The 9,558-nt window shown below is 51.3% G+C and overlaps 1 protein-coding gene across 2 annotated transcripts in view; it reads right to left on the bottom strand.

The window, feature by feature from the left end:
* Nucleotides 1-9,296, bottom strand: part of SYT12 (synaptotagmin 12) — a 68,937-nt gene extending 59,641 nt beyond the window's left edge. Inside the window, exon 1 of one of the 2 annotated variants that reach the window (XM_030560745.1) lies at nt 9,222-9,296. The gene's annotated coding sequence lies outside the window, so the exon portion shown is untranslated. Of the gene's footprint in view, nt 1-4,802; nt 4,891-9,221 lie in introns of those variants that run through there. The other variant, XM_030560744.1, reaches the window with a different exon arrangement.
* Nucleotides 9,297-9,558: the final 262 nt, after the last annotated feature.

Here is a 9,558-nt window from a genome sequence, read left to right on the forward strand (position 1 = left end):
CAGAAGTGCATTGGCAGAGTTGGGTGGTGCACCCCATGCCCAGCACTCCTTACTCATTCCTTTCACATGCACTGACTAAATTCACTCCCAAATTTTCAAAGAAACAGGATTACTTGCAGGCAACTTTGCCCGGAACAGCACATATCCATAAATCCCTGCCTTTCAGAGCAACAGAATAGTGCCCCCATTGTGCCCCAGGTATGGATTTCAACTCAGCAAACCACAGCCATTCTGGGTGTATCACACCATGTCATTCCATCAGAGCAAGTCATGAAGATCCATCCGCCAGGGCACTACTGTTCCACTGCTCTCTCAGGAATAGCCAAACACCTCTGGATAAGGACACTGAGTGATAAGAACTCCCAGCAAGAGATATCTTTTTCGTGTTGCTCTGGAAAGCGTTGTACAGTTTATTACGTTAATGCCTTAGTAGCACAGGACGGCCAGAAAGGCAGCTGAGATACCAATTTTCTTTAGCATGATCGTTGGTATTAAAATTATATCCCCATTGTGCTGTACAAACACAGAGTGAGAGAAAGTTCCTGTGCCAAAGAGCTCACAGTAATAGAACCGTGATGTTACTAAATCTCCAGAAACACCTGGCGTCCTCACTGCCTGGCATGCAAGAGGCAATAACTCACCTATGGAGTCCAGAGGACAGGTGGCACTGAGCCGGGGGTTGGCTGATTCAGGGCCGTTCAGGCCCTACCTGAAATTTCAGCCACAAGAGGAACGGCAACTTTCCTGAGAGGCATTCCGCTTTCAAAAACGCTGGTTCAGTCCCACACACCAGCAAGCTCCCAGGCTCCAGGTAGAGACTGAAGGATTGAGATGCCACAGCCAAGGCTGCTCCTTGACTGGAAGCACTGGAAGGAATCTCATGAGACAGCCTCTTCGCAGGAGATTTCCAGCCCAGATTTGAGGACCCACAGGACTTGAATATACAGCTGATAAAAGCAGAGGGGAGCTCCCACCTCATTCAGCTCCCTGGACTGGCTGAGCAGTGCTTCCCCACAGTACCCCCCTCTTCTCCCTGTGAGAGGCAGGGGGTACCCGGAAGCAACCAGACTCTCACCTGTATGTTCCTTCACCCCAGTAAAGGGGGTTCTGCCTGCCTGAGGGAGAGTGGATCACTTGTCTATCCACTCTCCTTAAAGGGTCCTGCAATAGGCCACAGATAGAGATCAGCAATAACTTCATCTTGTCCCTTCCCTCCATCTCCTCCCATCAAAACCGCATGCTCCCCCCATTGCACACCCTCACCCTCCTATTCTGGGCAGACCATTCGACTCCCAAACACTACCCCAGCCTTGTGTTCATAGTCCCAGCAGCTGGCCAGCTCACCCCCCGCAGCCAGTGCCATTGGCTCCACACTCCAGATCTTCGCATGATGTTCTAGATACAGGTGCTTTCCCTGTAGCACAGTTCTGCTTTCACCAGCTCTCCTCTCTCTATTTCATCCCCACACCTCAATTGCTGTTAAAAGACAAGAGAGCAAATGAAAGCAGCAGAATTGGCTAAAGGAGGACTTCCCCATAAGGGGGTATCTGCAAGCTAGCAAGTATTTCATGGCTGTACCCTATATTTGTGTACCACTTTCCTGACAGCACTTCCCACATGATTCCTTGAGGAGCCCTTCCTGCTGACCCAGCAGTACCCCCATTTCACCTATGGGGAAACTGAGGCACACACCAGTCAAGTGACTTGCCCAAGTCACCCAGCGGATGAGTGTCAGAACCAGGTATCCTAACATCCTAATCTCCTGCCATAACCACTAGGCAACCACCCCCTTATACAACGGGAATTCCCTCTGGCCAGCTGCTGAAGTCACTGCTTCCTCTGTCTTCCTCTTTGATATGAGTTCAGCCCTTTGAGTTTCTCCTTCCCAACTCAGCTCCCTCCCTGCAATGCAGTCACAGCCCCATTTCCACACAGCAAATTCTGTCTGAAACTCAGCACTATGGTTTAACCGCAGGATCAACTAGGAAAGAGAAGCCAGGCTTGGGGAGGGGGAGGGGAGCAAAAAGCCTGCGTCAGATTTTCTGATTGGCTTATGGGTAGCATAAGACAGGCCCTGAGTCTCAGATGAGGCCCCAGCTGTGGAGAGTTTGCTGGGTGGGGAAGCTTTGCTATACAAAGTGCTTGCAATGTGGATTGGGTGAGGACCATTGAAGCCATTATGGTAGAGGGGGACACCAATGCAATTGCCTCCGTGGGCTGGGTTCCCACAGCGCAAAGAACCAGCTGCAGATTAAAGGTGCCCTGCCCCCCAGCAGGAACCACCTGCCCACACACGGGTGAAACTTCCTCAGTGCCTGAGGCAGCTGAAACCAGTGAACGTGGCTGAGGTGCGTGCGGAAGGGGGCACAGGAGGAGGCAGAACAGATAGATGAATGGCAAGTGCCCAAGTCTGGAAGGGCTTTGTGAAGGGAGAGTGACCTGGAGGAGGGTTCATGTCACAGCCATCCCTCCTTGACACTGAGCATCAAACTGGTGGCCGGAAGCAGTGCTTAATTTATAATGCAAGAGGTGCCGGGCCTCAAGCAATTTTTTTCCCTTTCATAAGTGACGTGGAAACCCAGAAGGCCTGGGGCTGAGCCCTGGTAAGCCATGGCACAAACTGAGCACTGGTTGGATGTGCACAGGCAAGCACCCCGAGGATAGTCCAGCTATTAACCAGTTCACTAGCCCTACTCTGAGCAACGAGGGGATATTTCCCACAGTCAAAATGGCGTTTTCTTGCCCAAATTCCCTAGGGCAAACACCTGTCACTAGAACCTACCCCCATGTTTTCCTTAGTGATTCACAACAAAATCTGCATCCAACATGCATGCAAACAAGATGGGCAGTTCCAAGTGTTCCCCCTTGCACGGTGCCCTGGGTTCCAGGTGTGCAAAGCAGGACTTGCCCTCTGGGTGTTTTTGCATCCCACCAAGGAAGCTAAATGCAGCAGTGTCTGGGAGAGCAGTATGGAGGAGTTAACAGGAGAAGATGTGGAATAATTTATCTGGGGAATTTAGGATTTTCCCTCCTTTAAAAATGGAACCCTGAGAGACAAGAGCCAATCAGGTTCAAGAGAAGTCTGGAGGGCTTCTCACAGGTGCACAAGGACTGAAATTCTTACAAAGGAACAGCCAGCCCTCCTCCGAGAATTTCTTAGCTTGCAGCCATTCCCAAGAGATTCCAAGCCAGTCACATGCCATCACGGTGCAGGCTGGCCTCTTTCATTAGAAAGTCTCTGAAAAATGGATCTGCATTTTTCCCAGCTTCTGCAGGTTGATGGGGCAATAAAAGGGAGATAATGTGACCTCCGTGCATCTGCCTGCAAAACCCAGCCTGCACATTTCTAGCAGCATGTGTTAGTTATGTACCAAAACCCCTTTAATTTAGAACACACTGAAACACAGCATATTCAGAGGGCCAAATCTCAGCCCTGATCCAGCTCCTTCATGAGGCTTTGGCAGCTTACAGGGGGTATAAAGTTTGTTTACCTGACCTCCTGGGCAGTGTAGATCTGATTCATCTCCACCTCCGTTGTGGCTACTCCAGCTGGTAGACCAGCCTCTTGAGGGCCATTGTAGCCAGAGGCAATTTACTGCAGTCTCAAGGCAACTCTAAACTGTGACAGACTGAACCTGCCCCCAGCCAAACCCCAGAAAAGGGGGATAAATGAGGTGTGAAACCACCTTTGTCCCCAACTCCCCCCAGCTGAGGAACCACCCCTAAGATATTCAATGTTTCTGAATAGGGAAGAAAGTAATCTCTCCTAGCAGCATTTCTACAGCACCCAGGATTCCCACACAGAGATGTGGTAATTCACTAGCCATTCTGCATTTCATAGAATCACAGAATATCAGGGCTGGAAGGGACTTCAAGAGGTCATCTAGTGCCACCCTCCTCCTCAAAGCAGGACCCGACAGATTTTTACCCCAGTTCCCTAAATGGAACCTCAAGGACTGAGCTCACAACCCTGGGTCTGGCAGGTCAATGCTCAAACCACAGAGCTATCCCTACCCTTCGCAACTCGGGCCCCTGGGGGGTTCACACAGGAAACTGGAGCACTCCGACTCTGCCCCAGGAAGAAGTTCTAAGCAATGGCAGCTATGAAGGCAAGTGTCTAACCCCCTGATCGCGTTCAACCAGGGAGCGCTGGAGCGAGCACTGCTCCTCCTCCTCCCCTGAGATCCAGCGTCCCATCAACCCGCTACCTCGGGGTGCCCCGTAACACACAGCCCGATCCGCGCTGGAGGTGGGCAACTGGGAGGGGAGCCCCCGCGTGGCCGTGGGGCAACCTGGCCAAAATACCTCCCTGAACCCCGGGACGGAGCTGAAACTTCGCAGAAGGCTGAACCGCCGGGGGAAGCGGGGGCTCTGGCTAGTCATGTGGGGCCCTGGGACTGCAGGGAAAGCCCCCGCCCCCGCCCACACACACACCCCGGGGCAGCCAGTGGCTGCTGGGCAAGGGACTGCACCTGCCTCGGCGCGGTGCACCCACCGGAGCGGGCGGGCGCTGCACCTGCCCATCGATGCACGCCCGGTCCCCGGGAGCTGCCCTCCCGCCGCAGCCGCCCCGGGCAGCTCCTTGCTCCGTCCGCGGCTACTCGCCCGTGGCGCTTGGGGGCTCCACAACGCCCCGCTCGCCTCCCTGCATGAGGCGTCCCGGGAAGGGTCCCCGGCCAAGCCCCCGGCCAGAGCCGGGAAGCGGGCACCGGCCGGGCCAGCAAACCCCGCGGCGGGGACGGGGGGCGGCCCCGGCCGCAGGGAGAAGCCCGCGTGCAGCGCTGCTCCCATTCGCCGCTTACCTCGGCCGACTGGTGCAGCGCGGGCCGCCTGCAAACTCGGCAGCTGGGCTCGGGCGCCTCACGGAGCCACCCCCCGCGGCCTGGGCAGCCGCCAGCCCCGCGCCATGCTGCGCCGCCCCCTGCCAGAGGAGCGGGCTGCGTTCGGCCAGGAGCTCGGCGCGCCCCCTGCTCCGGCCACACGCGCGCCGCGCTGCTGAGCCTCGGCGCCGCTCTCTGTGTGTGGCGGTGCCAGCCCTGCGCTCCTCCCCGCCCGCCCCCGGCCTGCAGGGTCCCACCCCCGCGGGATCCCGGCTCACAGGGGAGGGGAGGCAGCGCGAGCCCCATGCGCCTTCCCTGCAGTCACCCCCTCCGGCCTGGGGAGAGCAGTGCTGTGCTGGGGCATCCGGGCTGCTCCACGTGTGTCCCCCAAACTCCGTGCGAACTGGGTGTTAAAGCCCCTGCTCTGGCTCTTTTGCAAAGCCGCGTGGGGCAGGCGCTGAACTGGGCATGGCCCTACCTCAGGCAGGCTGGGCATGGCTCCCTTACCCTTATAAATCCACATGTGAACCCCGAGCTGGGCAGGCAGCCCTGTAAGATGAAGGATTCTTAAGTCACAGAACAGGTGTGACCCAATGCAGGCTTACCTCCCATGCTGCCCAACCCAGCGCAGCTCCCCTTACCCTGGAGGAGTTGCCCCCGGGGGGACAAGATAGTTCAGCCTCCATGGCTTGGCTTACTCAAGGCTTGGCCTTTTTCAGCTGAGATGCTCACTGCTCAGGCACCAACTGATGCTGCTGGAGACACTGACTAGGAAATGGGTTGAGCCCTCCAACACCAGCGTGCAGCTCTGTGGTAAAGGCTGGCAAGCAGAACGGCTTTCAGTCACTAGTGATCTGTGCCAAGTTAGACCCCCTGGCCTAGCCAGGGGGAGCTCTAGTGTCCAGGCTCAGTCGCTCTCTAACAGCTGGACACTGTTACTCAGGCAAAGCCTCTAGCCATTGCCACCATCTGTGGAATGTAAAGTCAAAATACAAAACATAAGAACAGCTGGACTGAGTCAGACCAATTCTCCATTTAGCCCTATATCCTGTCTTCCTTCCAACAGAGGCCAGTGCCAGATGCTTCAGAGGGAATGAAGAGAACAGAATCCATTCCCTGTTGTCCATGGCCAGCTTTGTCAGTCAGAAATTTAGGGACACCCAGAGCATGGGGTTACATCTCTGGCCATCTTGGCTAATAGCCACCGCCAGACCTATCCTCTGTGAACGTATCTAATTCTTTGTTGACTCCAGTTATACTTTTGGCCTTCACAATATCCTCTGGCAAAAAGTTCCACAGGTTGACTGAGCGTTGTGTGAAGAAATACTTCCTAATCTTTGTTTTAGACCTGCTTCATATTAATTTCATTGGGTGACCCCTTATTCTTGTGTTAGGTGAAGGGGTAATAATATTTCCTTATTTGTTGTAAATCACCATTCATTATTTTATAGACCTCTATTATATCCCCTTTTGGTCATCTCTTTTCTAAGCTGAACAGTCCCAGTAATTTTTGCCTCACCTCATATGGAAGTTGTTCTATACCCCTAATCATTTTGGTTGCCCTTCTGTGTACTCTTAACAATTCTAATATATATTTCTGAAATGAGGGTGACCAGCACTGCATGTACAATTCAAGGTGTGGGCGTAGCACGGATTTATAGAGTGGCGTTAGGATATTTTCTGTGTTATCTATCCCATTCCTAATGGTTCCTAACGTTCAGTTAGCTTTTCTGACTGCTGCTGCACATTAAGCAGATGTTTTCAGAGAACTATCCACAATGACTCAGAGATCTTTCTTGAGTGGCAACAGCTAATTTAGATCTCACCATTTGGTATGTTTAACTTGGGATTATGTTTTCCAGTGTTCATTACTTCACGCTTACCAAGTTAAAATTTCATCTGCCATATTATTGTCCAGTCACCGGGTTTAGTGAGATCCTTTCATAACTCTTCACAGTCAGCTTTGGACTTAACTATCTTGAGTAGTTTTGTATTGTCTGCAAATTTTGCCACCTCACTGATTACCCCATTTTCCAGATCATTTATGAATACGTTGAACAGAACTGATCCCAGTACAGAGCCTTGGTGGACCCCACTATTTATCTCTCTCCACTGTGAAAACTGACTGTTTATTCCTACCCTTTGTTTCCTATCTTTTAACCAGTTATTGATGTGAGAGAATCTTCCCTCTTATCTCATGACTGCTTACTTTGCTTAAGAGCCTTTGGTATGGGACCTTGTCAGTTTCATCATGGTAGATGTGAAGTAATGAAGAGTGGAAAACATAATCCCAAGTATACATACAAAATGGTCCACATGCTTGTTGACCCCCCCTCAAAGAATTCTAATAGATTGGGGAGGGATTATTTCCCTTTACAAAAGCCATGTTGACTCTTCCTCAACATATCACGTTCACCTGTGTGCAAGGGTGAAAGTAATTTACAGGATTTACTGGTACTGCCGGAGTCCTGAGGAGGGTGTGGCCTCATCCAGAAGGGGCGTGGCCTCAAGATTTAAAGGCCCTGGGGCACCAGCTGTGGCTGGGAGACCCAGGGCCTTTAAATCAACCAGGGCCTCCCAGCTGCAGAGGGGAAAATTAAAGGGCCTGGGGCTCCGGCTGCCGTGGGGAACCCTAAGCTTTGCAGGGCTGGGGCAGGTATTTAAAGGGCCAAGAGCTCCTGCCACTGAGGGGAGCTCCAAGCCCTTTAAATCCTGGCCCCAGCCTGGCCACTGGAGCCATGGCTAGGATTCAAAGGGCTCTGGGCTGCCCGCAACGGCGGGGAGCTCTGAGCCCTTTAAATCTCAGCTGTGGTGGGGGGTTTAAAGGGCTCTGGACTGACTGCAGCCGTGGCAGCCCAGAGCCCTTTAAATCCGACCCCAGCCAGCCGCCAAAGCCACGGGTGGGAGGTTTAAAGGGCTTTCGGCTGCCAGCTATAGCGGGGAGCCCAGAGCCCTTTAAATCCTCGCAGCAAAAGCTGGTGCAGTCCGGCACGGCGTACTGGCTCTTGCCAGTATGCTGTACCAGCCTACTTTCACCTCTGCCTGTGTGTCTGATAAATCAGTTCTTTACTCTAGTTTCCATCAGTGCACCTAGTGGTACTGAAGTTAGGTTTACCAGCCTGTAATTGCAAGGATCACCTCTGGGGCCTTTTTAAAAATCAGTGTTATATTAGCTAAACTCCAGTCATCTGGTACAGAGGCTGATTTAAGCCCTAGGTCACATACCACAGTTGGTAGTTCTGCAGTTTCATATTTGAATTCCTTCAGAACTCGGGGGTGAATGCCATCTGGTTCTGGTGTCTTATTACTGTTTAATTTATCAGTTTGTTCTACTGACACTACAGTCTGGGACAGTTCCTCAGATTTATCACATAAAAAGAATGACTCAAGTAGGGAATCGCCCTCACATCCTCTGCAGTGAAGACCAATGCAAAGAATTCATTAGGCTTCTCTGTAACAGCCTTGTCTTCATTGAGTGCTCTTTAGCATCCTGATCATCCAATGACCCCAGTGATTTTTTTTTTGAAGGCTTCCTGCTTCTGATGTATTTTAAAAAATTGCTGTTAGCTTGTGTGTCTTTTGCTAGCTGCTCTTCAAATTCTTTTTTGGCCTTTTTTATACTTTTGCATTTGACTTGTGAGAGTTCATGCTTCTTTCTATTTTCCAGAGCAGGATTTGACTTCCAATTTTTAAAGGATGCCTTTTTGCCTCTAAGTGCCTCTTTTAATCTGTTGTTTAGCCATGGTGGCATTTTTGGTCCTTTTTCCCCCTCTATTTGGGATATATATAGAGAGAGAGGCTCAAACTATATATCCATATATAGTTTGAGCTTCTATTATGGTGGCTTTAAATAGTTTCCATGTCATTTGCAGGCATTTTACCCTTGTGACTCTTCCTTTTAATTTCCATTTAACTAGCTTCCACATTTTTTGTAGTGACTCACAGGAGGTCACCCAGGATGTCTGTGGCAAAGCAGGGACTTGAATCCACAACTCTCAAATCCTAAATTAGTGGCTGGACCATTCCTCCTCCTAGATCTGGGTCCAAACTGCTGCTCTGCCCCATTGCTACTGAAAACATATAAAGTAGTACATTCCCAAGACTTCCGACCCCTTGCTTGCACAAAGCCCATTATTTCACCCAATTAAATGTTTTCTTGTTGATAAGAAAGGCCTGTAAAGTTTACTCAGAGTCTTAAACCTGCATTGAAATGATTTCTAACTTGGATACAGTATGTGGGGAAACAAACACCATGATTAGAACAAAGGCTCTTAAAGCTCTATGCATCCAAGATTCAGGCGTGGCATGGAGCTAACCCAGAGGCACAATGCAGCACTTTATTATCAATAGTCCTGGTTAGCAGAAGGAAAAACCGAGGTACAGAAAACTTAAGCAACTCACCCAAGGCCACAGAGAAAGTCAGGAAAACAGCCTTCAGCGAGGGGAAGAGTCTGTGTGTTCCAGCCGATGTTGATCTGGTTCCACCCGGGCCATGAGGGTCTGAAAATCATAGTTCATGCACAGTGAGTAACTTGGCGAAAGGGTGGACCCAGGATCTACTCCAAACCCCACTGGAATCAATGGGAGTCTTGCAATGGGAAGATTAAAGGTTGCCACGTTAAGGACTGAAAAGCCAGGAAATGACAATGTTCAGGTTTGCCCACTATAATAAAAGTGGCTTTTGGCCACTACTGGCCCCTAGAACTTGAGCATGGCTGTGAGACCCAGGCACATGAAA

The sequence above is a fragment of the Gopherus evgoodei genome, chromosome 4 (genome assembly GCF_007399415.2).
Source record: "Gopherus evgoodei ecotype Sinaloan lineage chromosome 4, rGopEvg1_v1.p, whole genome shotgun sequence".
Classification (NCBI taxonomy): domain Eukaryota; kingdom Metazoa; phylum Chordata; order Testudines; family Testudinidae; genus Gopherus; species Gopherus evgoodei.